Genomic DNA, 15,062 nt, shown 5'->3' with positions numbered 1-15,062 from the left:
ATTTCTTTAAAAATTTGCTTGTCTAGTTATACCTACCTGTGTTAGTCATTTGTGGCCTACATAAATGATTCCAAATGCTGTTCTGTACAGGCACATAACCTGTCTTTGATGCACCACAGAAAACCACAAAGATGAAATTACTTTCTGTAAGCATGGAACATAGTGCCTTGTACACTGGGTCATCTACTATTGTCTGCCAATCTATAAAGTAAGGTGGGGCAGAGAGCCTGCATAAACCATTCTCAATAAATACAGAACTCAAGTTCTACCTGGATGGTAAAAATCTTAAATAATTTGTAGAGAAAGATGAAAAGCACATATCAACAAGTCCATGTGTAGCAAAAGTAGTAGTGTGTGTGTTTGTCATAACAGAGCCCCATTTGCTTTTTCCAGTCAAATTACAATTGTTCTGGGAGGAAGGTTGGAATGGAGGTGGGAGAAACTTGAGACATGATGGGAAAGTCTGTGGCCTAGTCCAGATGTCTCTGCTGTTTCACTCCAGGCTTTATGTGAAAGCTAACACAAAAACATAAGAGCAGCCCTGCTGAATCAGGCCAATAGCCCATCTAGTCCAGCATTCTGTTCTCACGCTAGCTGCCCGGAGGCTTGTAGGCAACCCACAAGCAAGATTCAAGCACAAGGATTCAGGGAAGAAGATTCTAGCCAAGGCTTCTTTCTGGCATGCCAGATATCTAGATGTACACACCTTTTTCTTTTTCAGTGGGTGGCCATTTCATAGCACGGGACAGTCTTGACGTGGCAGAGCCCAAACATAACTTTGCCACCTCAGTGAGAACGAGGTCCACCCTGTTCTTGGAAGGTGTGATTGATGTTCACTGCTGTAGAAGCCTGGGACTGCATTCCACACATTTCATTCCGTTTCTGCAAATGTCTCACTCTCTATTTCTCTCCCTGTGTTCCCCAGATATCCTTACACTACACTGAGTGAGCCAGAGCGTATTAAGTTTAACACATGACCTATAAAATGAAAGCAGGAATTTCTCTGCTCAGGGGTCAGGCTAGGGTAAGTTGTAATCTAACCTTGTCCTAATGCATTGCTAAACATCTGTGTCTAGTCTTAACTCCATCCCATGCTTCTGTTTTATACAGCTATTCTTATTCTGAAATGTGGGAATGACTAATAGAAATAATTTCGTTACACACACCAAAAAAAACAACAACAGACACAAGCAGAACATACTCCCATTGATCAAGATTTGATGTAACACACCTCCACCCAAGTATATATGAATCCTTTTCCTGCATTGCCTTCACACTCCAAGCCACACAAACAAGGTCGGCACAACAGAATGCAGCTATATGCTCATGGAGGTAGTTGTAGATGTAGTTCATAGGTCAACAAAACTGAGTATAGAGAATAGGCTTCCCACAAATCTCTAGAAAGCAATGCTCATCTATCTACCCATGTCTGCTGCTCCAAATGCAATCACTCACACACACAAACAAACAAACAAACAAACAAGGAGTTTGGTTTGGCAGAAACATTGTTTAAGATGTGTGTTCTGCCTTGAGGCTATTCTGCCACAGCTGGAGGCTACTTGTTTGGGAAAATAATCTGGAAGAACGAAATTGCTGAAGAGGAGTGGGACGGGGTGGAAGAAAAAGCATTATCTTTCACCAGAACAGGCTTCTAATTCTGCCCCCTTCTTCCTTGAACAACCCATCACTTGCTGATTAGACCTGCTCCAGAAACTACCATGACTTCTGAAAGTTATGCACTAAACCAGCAATACTGATTGCTTCAAATGTTGCAAGATCACCATGGTATGGACTGTGATTTCTGTTTCAGCCTGAATGAACTCAAGCAGAAATTAGAATTAATGAAGTGGAAATGAGACACTTTAAAAACAAAACACAATAAAGCAGAAGATGGCATAAGTAGAGAGCGTCCTTTCAAGCAGCAATGCACATTTATATAGGGCACTCCAAATGCTCAGAGCATCTCACATATATCATCTTAAGATGCTTCACAACATCCCTTTAAGACAAAGCAAGGATTACTGTTCCTATATTTTAAATAATACTGGTTTGCAACAATACACATGACTTGGCTTGTAAAATGCAGTGTATGTTGGGCTGACCTTAAAAACCACAAAGGAACTTCAACTAGCTCAAAAATGCAGCAATTCAGCTTCTACCTGGAGCTCTCCACAAAGCCTCCAAACCACCAAATTCTTTCTGAACTTCACTGCTATCAATTTGTGCTAAAGACACGGTTCTGGCTTTAAAGTCCTGCAGGCCAGAGCACGGACTACTACAGGAAGTTCCCTAAAGTTAAGGGGAAAGACACTGCTTCAATTGCTACAACTATGATCTAATGGACAGATTCTCCGTCTTCCTCCTTACTGGTGAAGTAGGACCACCGAGATATACCACACCCATGTAATTTTCCCTCTAGTAGCACCATCCCTATGCTTTTATAACCTTATTCTGAACACACAGAAATTCAAACAGGTATCTTAAGGTGGGGAAAGGCTGTAAAAATCCCTGAGTTCCTCAGACGAAGGTCACTGACTGAACATATGTAGAATGAACACACACACACACACACACACACACACACACACACACACTGTGTGTGTGTCTCCAAGAGTTCACTTAGCTCATGTGACCAAATAAAAAATCTCAGCTCTAGCTGGAACTGCTTACAGACACATTGGGGGAAGGCTTAGCAAGTATATAATAGGACCCTGCTTAGTTTTTAGTTTAAATGGATCAGGTCACTTCCCTAAACTTAGTCAAAACAAGTTGCAAACTTTTGAATTCCTTTCTGTACTAAACTGCATTTGAGGAAATGTTTGGCACATTCTATGCTTAACCTCATTTTGAGGAATAGCAGGCCTGGAAATTTTGAAGCCAAAAAGTTCTTTTTCCTGGATTGAAGTTAGAAATGGAAGTGCCAAAACAAAAAACAACAACTTTTTTTTTGGGGGGGGCAACTTGATCCCTTTAAAATTCTTGGCAGCCCAGCAGAAGACAACTGAATAGTTAACCCAGAATTTCAACTGCCCCGCCCACTCCAAAAGGTAAAGGTGTCCGGGTATTTCAAAATGCACAGGCTTTGCCTGAGACCCTGGAGAGCTTCTGCCAGTCAGAGCGGGCAACACTGGGCTGACCTGATATAAGTCAGCTTCCAATGTTCCTGTATCGCTATATTTGAGGAACTGGTCACAGTTTGCTGCAGAATACATACTTTGCATGCAGAAGATCCCAGGTATCTTTAGTCAAAAGGATCATCTCGTTCAACCTCCTGCAATGCAGGAATATTTCACTCCAAGTGGGGCTCGAAACCATGACCATGAAATGAAGAGTCTCATGCTCTACCAACTGAGCTATACCTCAAAAACTATAAGGCATAATAATTTTTTATTCACACCAGTGACTTAGATATGTGAGATAATCCAATGCAGCAATTTTAATCAAAATCTAAGAAGTAGTACCTTTTTTCTTTTCTTTTAATGTGGTGATCTGTCAAGGAACAAACCCACTGAAGAAGATAACAGTGGTTACCCAAACTTTGTTGCTGGTTGCAAAGGGGGCCCCAGTTCAAGCTTCAGGGCCCCAAAAATGCAGGTCCGCCCCTGCCAACAACTATTTGGAATTCCAAGTTAATTGAAGCAATAAACTATTTACATTTTATCTAGATAGAAATGTTCAAAATTAAGGGGTATGGGGCAGCTGTGGGTGAAGAAGTGAATCACCCTATTGGCTCTGCTTTGTGTACGCATATATTGTATCACATACAATGGTACCTCTGGTTGCGAACTTACAGTAATTCATTCTGGAGGTCCGTTCTTAAGCTGAAACCGTTCTTATCCTGAGGCACGTTTTCGCTAATGGCGCCTCCCGCTGCATGCGTGCCTCTGGCGTGCGACTTCCGCTCACATCCTAGGGCAAAGTTCGCAACCAGGAGCAACTACTTCCAGCTTAGCGGAACTCGTAACCTGAAGCGTGCATAACCAGAAGCGTTCGTAACCAGAGGTACCACTGTATCCATGAATACCAAAAGCATGTGGGTCAGGCCAAGAGTGCCATAAAACTGGAGCTCTGTCCTTAGGCAGCATAGGATGCATGGAAAGTCTTGTTGACAGCAGATGCACAGCAGCAGTTTCTCCTGAAAGTTGGACTGCGCTTGCACAAGACACAGCAGCAGGGAAACCTGCCTAAATTTGCATAGTAAGGGCTGGTGCTCAACGCATGGCTGTACCTCTGTAAGAAACCTTTCTCTGCTCCCCTCCCTTCTAATCTTCCCACTTCCATGTATATTACTTCTTAATTGTTTTTGAAACACAGGCCCTCCCTAGAGTCGTGGGAGCATGGAATGTTGTTTGATACTTGTGTCTGTGCTTGGCTTGGCTTAGCTTGCACAGGGAAATAGCACACCTAAGCAAAGGGGCGGGGAAACACACCTAAAGACCAAAATCAAATCCATAGATTCCAACACTACTAGAAGAAATTTGCATATTTCATTTTAAAAACACATTGCCCTGTTTAATTCATTGCAATTTCATACACTTAATTCAAGTGTAATGCCCTGGTTTCCCCCTTCCCTTTCCAGAAATAAACATCCCTTTACACAAAGACGTGCTGCCTCAGGAGTAGAGAAGTGTTGGAAACTGAGATGTGAAAGCTAAGAGCTAAACAGCACCTTAAACCTAGATTATGGGTGCTACGGAATGTGTAGGCGCGCTTTTTTATAACAAGAATATAAAGCTGAAAATGAATGAACTGCAGCTAAAATATTATGTTCATTTTTCACATGGTCTAGTCCTTCCCTTGCCCACCCCCCTAATATTCTCAAAAGGGTCTCTTCTCCAGTCTTCAGAGCGTAGCTGGAAGTGGGGAGGCAGAAAAAGGTCCTCCTTTCCTTCCACTCTGCAGTTTTAATCTGAAATCTTAGGTGCCCAGAGCTCAGAAACTGCTCACCATAATGAAATTCCCTGTCACAAAATGCACCTAGAACAATGGGACTTTCTAACACTGGAGCAGAGACATTCTCTACAAGAGATAGGAAAATATACTGATGTCAAGTTTCTCACTCGTGTGTCTATAAAAATCTGCAAGATACTATTTAGGACTTGTCTATATGGCAGTTTACTGAAGCCTATACCTGCACAAGATGGATCCAAGGGCTTGTAGAGGGCCCCTCCTGATAAATTAGGAGTGCTTTGTGCTAAAATAGCTATACTTGGTTTTATTCATGCATCTTTGTGTAAGCATTTCATAGAATCAGATAATTTTAGAGTTGGAAGGAACAAGGGGTCATCTAGTCCAACCACCTGCAATACAGGAATCGTTTTGCCCAAAGTGGGGCTCAAACCCACAACCCTGAGATTAAGAGTCTCACAATCTACCTGCATTTTGTCATATATCAACCTCAAACCATCACCACCATCCTTATGAATCGTCTTTCACATAAGCTACATACAAACAACTAAAAATAGGTTAGAAAACAACTAAAGATAGATTAAAATAATAACAAATACTCAAAGCACAGACCTTTAAAAGGAAACAAAAACAGCCAACTGGAAAAGTTTCTCAAAACAAAAATGTCCTCACTTGTTTCCATGAAGTACAAACAATGGGTGCCTGTTGTGTTTGCCATATTGCTTTATCACTGCTGTGTTTGCCACCCTTTTCAAGGAAGGGCAAGATATAAATTTAAATAATAATAAGAAAGAGGCAAAGCAGTTTCTCATGTAACTCAATCCCAAGCTTTATACATTCTTTTACATTAGGAACAAGCAACATTGCTGCAGTGTTTCCCCTCCAACTACACAGAAGAGTGGCATGGCTCACTGATGCAAGCAGCCACTTAGGTGCTAGGTGGGACAGGCAAAAGCAATAAAAGAATGGGAAAAGAAATCAGAGGGTCCAGATATGCCAACCATGGCCAAACACATACAGTTGTTTAGGATTGCCAACACCATGCATTATTTGTTAGATGTTAGATATGTTAGGTGTCATCTGTTAGTAGTAACATTTGCTTCTCCTCCAGATGTGACAGGTAAAAGCTTTGCAAATACTATTTACACTAGTAGCTCTGCTGGTGAATACAGGGATCCTGAGATTGAGTTAATTGAGATGCTGCATGCCTCCTGCAGGCTAAAGCTAAATCAAATTCAGACTTAGCACAGAAAAATCGCAATAGTACACACAAGCCTTATGCTCCAATCCTCGGAGTGTTTTGCTGGCTCAGGTTTGAGCAGGTGGAGTACCTTAAGGACGGGACTGTTAAGTCACTGAATTCAATGCCATGAATGCAAAGCACATATTTAAAACAACAACAATTATATGACCTCAAATGTAGTAACATCCTGTCTTTGCAAATACTTCCAACAAGTCTCATCAAATGCCGTAACTGAATCAGACAGCACTACAGGCAGTGAAATCATTCACTAGGAATTTGTTCTCCAATCCAAAAATTAGATGTGCCAGACAGTTCCAACTTCAGTTTCCTCCCTCCCCGCCCCCGCCCCCCATAGTTGCAGCAGGACTGGATGGGTTTTACTAAGAGGAATCTATGGGACTGCTGACGTCCAGTGCATTTTAGACTACCAATGAACGAGCAATAATAAATATAATGCACTTGTTTTTTCAAAGTTGTGTTTTGTTTCTGTCTGTCATTCAGAAACATATTTTGCATCTCAGCTTCTGACTCACCAATTTAACATACACCCTGACTGAAATGACTAATAAAGGAAACTCAGCAAGTGCTACAGTTTGACTCAGTTGTTTCTTTAACAAATGAAAATATAGATACAAATTTCCCCAGTTATAATTGTAAAGGGAAAGATCTATACGTCATCTACTTCATCCTATTAGCTGGACTACTTTTATTACACAGATCCAAAGCAGTCTTCTGCCCAAGCTTATTACTGCTTTTCTGACTGAGCAGTGATGTAGAACACAAATCTTACTTCAACTATAAAACAAAAACTATTCCTAAAAAGAACCTAACATGAAACCGAAACTCGGAAACTTCCATAGCATTGAATGCTTGAGTCATCAATTACTTTTCTCTATTAATAACCAATACTGACTCAATTTGGGGTTTTGTTTATTTCTTTTATTTACCTACTGTTGACGTTTTAAAAACTCGTGGATAAACAAAACCATATAATTCCACACGTGCTCCCAAATCTGTTTAATTGAAGAAAACATACCTCAGAGTCAGATTTTGCTTATGCATTGACATTGTGAATCATACTTTAATACGAGAGAGAGGGAGAGAATATGAATGATGGCAATTGTGACAGAGACTATCTCTAGAATTGGATACCAAGTCCAAGTTTGGCTTTCTGGTGTAAAAGAGAGAGAGAGAGAGAGAGAGAGAGAGAGAGAGAGAGGGAATGAAAGAAAGGGAGAGAGAGATTACTGTATTCCTTCACAAGTTTCCATCAAAATGAAAATTTAGTCTTTAAAGCCCCACACTAAAGTCTCTTTCTGACAAGAATGAAAAATTCAGAGAAATCTTTTAGGAGGTAGTGACTGATTTCCACCCCGATGTTAAACAGGAGCACATGTACTGTATTTTATCCAAAAAAAGAAGTCACTCAGCTTCAAGTGTGCTGTATGAAAAATGCTTTACACCCACTAGGAAATATGTAGCACTACAGACATGTGTTGTGGTAATGAGTTCATGGTGGCATCAACCTACAAATCTCCACATGAAGCTGAAGGCTTGTCATGAGACTCTAGCCCAGTGCAACTTTAAAAGAGAATGTCAACACTGCCAGTGTTGAGGTCAGAACTGGTGACCAACCTTTCCTAAACAACAGCATACCTGTACCTATTTTGTTCCCTGGAACAGGTGGCAACAGGGAATGGTTGGCTGCATGATAGAGCCCGTTCTTAATAGACACACACACACACACAGAGAGAGAGAGAGAGAGAGAGAGAGAGAGAGAGGGGCTTAACATGTCTGGCAAGCATCCCATTTGATCATTCTAGAATCAGTTCCTGAACCCTCTGCAACTTGAAGGAGTTCCATGTGGTTCTCTGGCAGACACACAGCATGTGGAAATTTCTTAATGGTAGAAAGTTTAAGCCCCATTGCTTTGGCAGTTCGAATAAATCCAACACAGTAACAATTAACTCCATGTGATGCCTATGATCAAGGTGCTAGGATTATTACCAGTAGTGGTCAGTAAGGTGGTATTGCTCACCTTGTCTCCCAACACCATGTGTCCCTGCTGGTTACCAAGAGAGAGAGGTGATGGGGAGCTCAGCTCAGGAGTGGCAGCAGGAGTACTGGATTGACTCTGCTAAGCCTGCGCTACGCCAAGCTCCCCACTGGTTTGCTTCTCCCCCTCTCAGTAACTGGCAGCAACACGCAGTGTTAAGGAGCCAAGTGAGCAATACTCGCAATGCTTGCAGCACCAACCTCTAATGGTTTTCATCAACACACTTTTGTTCACGCATCTCAATCTATATCCAAATGCAGATTCCTTCATTGGATCAGGATGTATTGATGTCATAGCAGAGGGGATAGCTTGAGATGATGTTTGGTGAGACAAAGGAACAGCAGGTGGATTGGAAAGAGGGTTGTCGTTCCAGTTGTGTTTGCTACAGCTTTGAGAACATTGAGGGAAAGAACTGCAACAAAGCCTTGGAAGAACAACGCAAGTAGACTGACCTAGAGGAGGTGGGGAATAGGCACACATTTAAAGAGCTGCTTGTGAAGAAAGAAGAGAATTTTTGATTTTTACTCTTCCCTTGGTTTTTATGCATCCTTAATGCAAAGGAGGCACCTTCTTGGCTGGTGTTTGGAAGTCTTTCAGGTATCCAGCTAATTAACTGTGGTGATGAAATGATTGGACTGAAAGCCCTGGATTGATATTGCCTGCAATTAATTTTAAATTACAGTTTTGAGATGCGGTGTGTTCATGAGTATAAGGTTTTTGGCACCTGACTAGGCTATAGCATTTGTTTAAATTAAGAAACTGATATCTGACTCAATATTTCCTGACAGGGATTCCTGTGTGAGAAGTCAAAGAAATAACAGAGATTTAATGAAAACATAAATAGTACCTGCAGACTCCCAATCTCTGCATATATTTTCTCTAGTATGACATACTACACACATAGCATTATTAGATACAATTTCACTTATAACTGAGGGGGAATCAGTTTTAAAAAGCAGGCAATGGACTTCAGATAGAAGGCTGAATTGCATGGTGGTGATTTGGTGACCTGTTCCTTTACAGCTAGCTCCTCTTATCTGGAACAGCAACACAAATCCATTTTTCCCCTGGTTTTTATTCTTTAGCACAGCCAAAAACCTCCAGAATTCTTCAAAATATACTTATTCTGAGAGAGATTAGTTGTTCATGTGTGAAGTCAGAAATGTGGTTCCCACTCATGGTGAGAGAGAGCCATGATAACTAATGACTTCTGTGGGATGTCATAAGCTCCAGAAATCTTCCTTTAAATGTTTCAATTGAAGTAGAGCAATTGTAAACATATAAACTGGTTCAAAAAAACAACAACTGCAGAGATGGGGGAAAGTTGGAAGAGGGCAGGATTATAAAAAGCCAATCATAATTAAGGGGAAAGCGCAAAACACACACACAGTCAGCTGAGAATGCAACATTGCAGGCTTCTGATGAACCTTGGTCAAAAATAAGGTGGAACTTGAGCATAGTTTGAAAGCTGCAGACAGCACGAATCTTTCTGAAGGGCACATTCTGTGCACCAATGGGTGGCATTCAAACTACATCTAAATATTCTGCAATTGTTCAATGGTAGAGCAAAGAAGCAAAATGTATACCAAATGTAGTTCATTTTGCAACATCTTTTAAATGGAGAAGAACAAAGACAGAAGAGAATTTGACAAGAGCAAGAGAAAAAAACTAGTGAGCTAACTTAAAAAGAAAAATGGTACTACTCAATTTACAAAGGGACAGAAATAAGCAAAAGATTGCTTTACTGAACTACTGGGGGGGAAAGACAGAAATTTAGCTTCTAATATCTGAAAGAATGCTGTCTTCATAAAGCAGGTGCTTGATGACTTTAGAAATCTGTTTTCTGGGTCTCTTATTTGTTTTAGATAAGCTATACTCCCTGCCCACCCCAACTTTGGTCAGTGTGAACCAGTGGGGGGTACTGGTTAGGCTGTTGTACTGGGACTTGGGAGACAAGAGTGAACTTGGGCCAGTCACTATGAGCCTCCATTCCTGGTTAAAAAGGAAGCAAATGATAGTTTGCCCAAGACGCTGCAGATGATATTGGTTAACAACTCCCATTACTCCAGCCATGGTGGCTGGGGCTGATGGAAGTTGTAAGCCAGACACTTCTTGGAAGGCCACAAATTTGCCATTCTGGAGTAGACTATAATAGAGATCCATCATAACTACTTGTAGTCATAGCAAATTTTCCAGAGACTTCTTGTTAAGAAACGCTGGTTGCAATGCTGAAGCCTGAGGTTTAGAAAAGCACCTTTCAATGACATTCAGTTATTCATTCCCACTAACATTCTGGCACAAGTGGTCACATGTTAATACCAATTTTACCTGCAAATAGAGCTGGATCAAGGCAAAAATCCTTTAAGTTAAAACTTAAAAACAACAACCCCAAGAATGTTTGGGAGTGATTGGAAAAACAAAGACTACTCTATCTGCAAGGGCTGTTGGAATGGAAATCTGTAATTCTTCAACTTGGCTCAGAATTACAGTTTATCTTTACAGCTCATTAAATGAAAAACAAAATGGGACCTGCTCAGGAATGCAGAGAAAACCATATCCAAGAAAAAGAAATTATATTAATTCAAATGTACCCTTGTGTCTCACACATGGTATTATGACTGTGGAATAATAAAGGACATATGTATGCAAGTTGCCCTTTGTGTAATATTAGATTTTCTAGGAAACATATGCAGTAAGGCTGCCATCCTGTACAAATTTACCTGGGAATAAGGCCCATTTAGCATATTTAGATTTACATGAAAACTTGAATAGGTTTGCGTGGCTGCAAATGTTGCAGATTTTGAAGACTGCATATAAACCTGGCAGCATTGAACTTGCCCATTAGATGATGATGATGTAGTGATAATAAAATCACTGTATACATTTAATACTGCATCTGCATGTCTCTTTAAACATAGTGTTTCATGAGACAACTGTAAGAAGCTTTTTGCTTAAACAAGCAAGTAGATTTTTTAAAAAGGTAGAATCTCTATCAGGCTCCTTTTCCAACTCAGCTTGCAGCAGCCATTAATTACTTCAGGGCTGTAACAAGTCTGCTGAGAAGCCAGGCTTCTCCTTCCATCAGTTGTCACATAACAGCAGCCAGTTTATCAGGCTATAGTAAACGATGGGGAGAGAAGCGATGCAGGACAACTCTCTAGGAGCGTGGTGCCGGCGTGGCAGCAGTGGGAGGCCCCATTAGCTAAAGTGGCACCTCAGGTTAAGAATGGTTTCAGGTTAAGAACAGACCTCCAGAACAAATTAAGTTCTTAACCCGAGATACCTCTGTACTTTGAAGTTAGGTATAACAGAATACTGAAATAAAACATCTATTTGTTTTTTTAATGGAACAATTTTATCCCACCCTTCCTTCAAGTAGTGCTGGGCAGCCATATACGATTGTCCCCTCTCAAAAACCCCACAAGACAGATTAGGCTGTGAATAGCAAATGTTTCAGCTCAAATACATCAAGAAACTGTAATTTACACCCATGTATTCTAGTCCACTACCACTAAACCAAGTTTTAAAACCTGAAGAAAGAAAGAAAGAAAGAAAGAAAGAAAGAAAGAAAGAAAGAAAGAAAGAAAGAAAGACTAAGGATACTCCTTTTTAGACAAGTCTACTACTGAATTATTGGGAAAGGTGATCTAAGCATATCACAGGTGCTCTTCTCTCCTTGGGTTGCCAGTATAGTGATGTCTACTCCACACATTGCTCAAATAATGGTCTATACATGGTGACATTCTGTCACAGTTAATATGAAGCATTACTCTTTGTGCAATTTTTCCACCTACTTCATGTTCTGACTCTCCACACACAAGCCGCCAACATTACCGGGCCAGACTGAAGTGGAATCTGTACGTTAGATGGAAGAATCATGTAAAGAAGTGTTACATGTTATGGTGATGGCAAGGATATGTCATCATGTGTAGGCTGTTTCAAGCAGCTGCCTCCACGGGCTAAATATAAAGTCTAGTCTGGTTGTCAGGTCAGGCAGACCACACAGTTCAATATAATCATGCAGTGCAAAACACTTTTATTTTGTTTTCTACTTTCTCACTCCCCAAATGACAGTGACAACTGGGAGCAGAGCAGAGCAGAAGCTTAAGGCACTAGCTGAGCAGCGCTTATCTTCTCTCTCTCTCTCTCTCTCTCTCTCTGTGTGTGTGTGTGTGTGTGTTCAGAGTTATTAATGACTTGAAATCCGCATACAACATGCACATCAGCACATGCCCATCTCCTGACCATTCATAGCAATAACTACAGGATAAGATTAGGTTCTATATAATCCAATTCTGGCTGTTCCTCAGGGCAGGGGTGAGGGTGGGGTGGCATTCCTGCAAGGAAACAGGAATTTCAATTTTATTCAGTCATTCTACCACTATGAAGAAATGCAGCATTGCTACAATTTTATTATTTCAAAAGGTTCAATGCAAGCCTTGCATGCTGCATACAGTCTCCCAACATCAACAAATTAAGCTTTGTTGCAAGACATTTGCTTCTGGGGACAAGGAGGAGTGAGGAAAGGGGACTCCACAGTGACAGTTTGTGGTTCCTGCTGTGGCAATTGGGGGAAAAAAATTAAATAAGTCAGGGAAATACAGGATATAATGTGTTTACATTTGTCAAGACAAGTTTCCTGGAGACAGTGAGGTTTACTGCTGCTGAGCTGTCAGTTGCACTATTAAACTGCTGCCTCATTCTATTGGGAGGTCACTGACTGACCTACATTTCTGAGAGTACGATTCATTTGCGAGTTCTGTAAACACTCTCTCTCCCTTTAAAGGGCTACTCGGTGACACACATACCCTTTCAATCAACAAGATCTTCTAGATTCTGCACTGCGCTGCAGTTTAGCCATTTCAGCCTCAAATAAATTTTGTAAATCATTAAAGTTATGTACAATCACACTTGCTGCTAGTCTCAATGTCTCAGAAAAAGTTCACCGGCATCGCTTTAACTGCCGCTATACACAGCAAAGACTATGAATTTCCTAGGGAACACCCAACTCAAAACATAATGGTGCTTATTTCCCCCGCCCCAACAAAAAGCGAGTGATTAATATCACTAGGGTGTACAATTAACAAAACGTACTGACGAAAAACCTGCCTTGTTATAATATTCTCTTTCAAGTCTTGGCTAAGGGGTGCAGGATTTTAGATTGCACGCTAAACCTCCGCTATTTCTTTCTTTCACCCAACACTTTCAGACTGTATCAGAGGATTACCAAAAAATTTCCCCATGTTATGTAAGACACTTGTGGGATAGTAAAAGGCAAACTCTTGGAAATGGGCAGCTTAGACACCTTACTGCACTCCGTAGAATCTCCACACATGACCTGTTTTGTTAGCTTCTTTTGTTTGCAGACTATAAAAACACACGCACATCCAACCCCCCAACATATTTTTCTGAGAACAGATACTAATGAGGGCACATGACACACCTTTCCATAATATTCAGAATGCACAAGCAGGAACCACTTGTTTGAAAACACCCCCATAAATTCTTTCTCCACGTGGACAGCTAGAAGTCTTTTCATTGATATCTAAGCTTTTCACAACCAGGGAGAGCATGACACAAGGCATTGGCAAAGGCTTTTCCACAACTGATCTGCTTTCTTTCAGGACACACACATTATTGAGGAACACAATGCACGTCCCTTTATTTCCACAGGAACTACTTTCTCCTTGCAGACTCTCCAGCTGCGAATATGAGACATTATAACCTGCCAATCCTACTTCCCACAATTTTTCGCAGAATAAATATTTGCGGATGGTGAGAACTTTTAAGAAAAAGGTTCAGCCCAAGAATTTATTTTCATAAGTGCGGTAGGATTTCATGATTTCTGTGGTAATTTTACTCCCACGCTAATATTTACATATACTGGAAGCTGCAATTATCCAAGCACTTGGGCTTCTGGAACAGGTGCCTTTGCAGTGTAGCACATTCCCAGGGCAAATATTGTGTGGAGGCTGAACACACTTCCAGCTTCCTGTGCAAAGCTAAGGACAAACTTGTCAAAGTGGTAATTGCACAAATACAGTCCATATATATATATATATATATATATATATATATATATATATATATATGTCATCAGCAAATACTGGGGAACTCAAGCTGGATCAGGTATACATGGCATGTGAAGGAGTTTAACAACACCCACACCCACATTTTCTTGACAAAAATATGCCCTCCCATGGAATCAGCTATTTGCTGAAACAGGGAAATTAGCCAAAAAAGACTACCAGGTGGCCAGGCCATAGCCTAAGAAACACAAAGGTGGACACACACAAGTGACAATGCACACTGCAAAGAAGTTGCACCGACTGAACTGTATCCTAGGTTTCAATGACATTGATACCTCACAGACCACAAAAGTATAGGAGAAGGTCCATTATGGGAAACATCACAGACCACTAGGTTACTTGGCACAACTTGCTTTTATTTAAGCTACTGACAAAGCTGTTATGTTTCAAGTTGTTTGAGACAAGGAATTCCTCTTATCAAGTTTGCCTACACCACAGTTTCCCAAACTTGAGTCTCCAGCTGTTTCTGGACTACAACTCCCATGACCCTTAGCTAGCAGGACCAGTAGTCAGGGATGATGGGAATTGTAGTCCAAAAACAGCTGGAGACTCAAGTTTGGGAAACCTTGGCCTACATCAAAGGTCCTGGCTTGAAAATCAAGGCCTCAAACTGATGTTCAAATATATCTATAGCTATAGCTGTAACTATCTATCTATGCATACTTTAACACTATTAGAGAATTTTGCATCAGTTTGTGGAAGCTGATCTGTCACAAGGAACCAGGCAGAGGCTTAAGTTAGAGCAAGCAAAGAGGACATCTTGGAA

General features: G+C 40.9%; 1 protein-coding gene across 6 annotated transcripts in view; it reads right to left on the bottom strand.

The window, feature by feature from the left end:
* BACH2 (BTB domain and CNC homolog 2) overlaps positions 1–15,062 on the bottom strand; it is a 234,676-nt gene that overhangs the window by 79,661 nt on the left and 139,953 nt on the right. Inside the window, exon 1 of one of the 6 annotated variants that reach the window (XM_082216847.1) lies at positions 5,521–5,545. The exons of the other annotated variants lie outside the window; for them this stretch is intronic. The gene's annotated coding sequence lies outside the window, so the exon portion shown is untranslated. Of the gene's footprint in view, positions 1–5,520; positions 5,546–15,062 lie in introns of those variants that run through there. 6 annotated transcript variants of the gene reach the window in all.

The sequence above is a fragment of the Podarcis vaucheri genome, assembly GCF_965113315.1.
Source record: "Podarcis vaucheri genome assembly, chromosome: 3".
NCBI lineage: Eukaryota > Metazoa > Chordata > Lepidosauria > Squamata > Lacertidae > Podarcis > Podarcis vaucheri.
The sequence above is the reverse complement of the archived record's forward strand: the minus strand, read 5'-3'. Positions and strand labels throughout refer to the sequence as shown.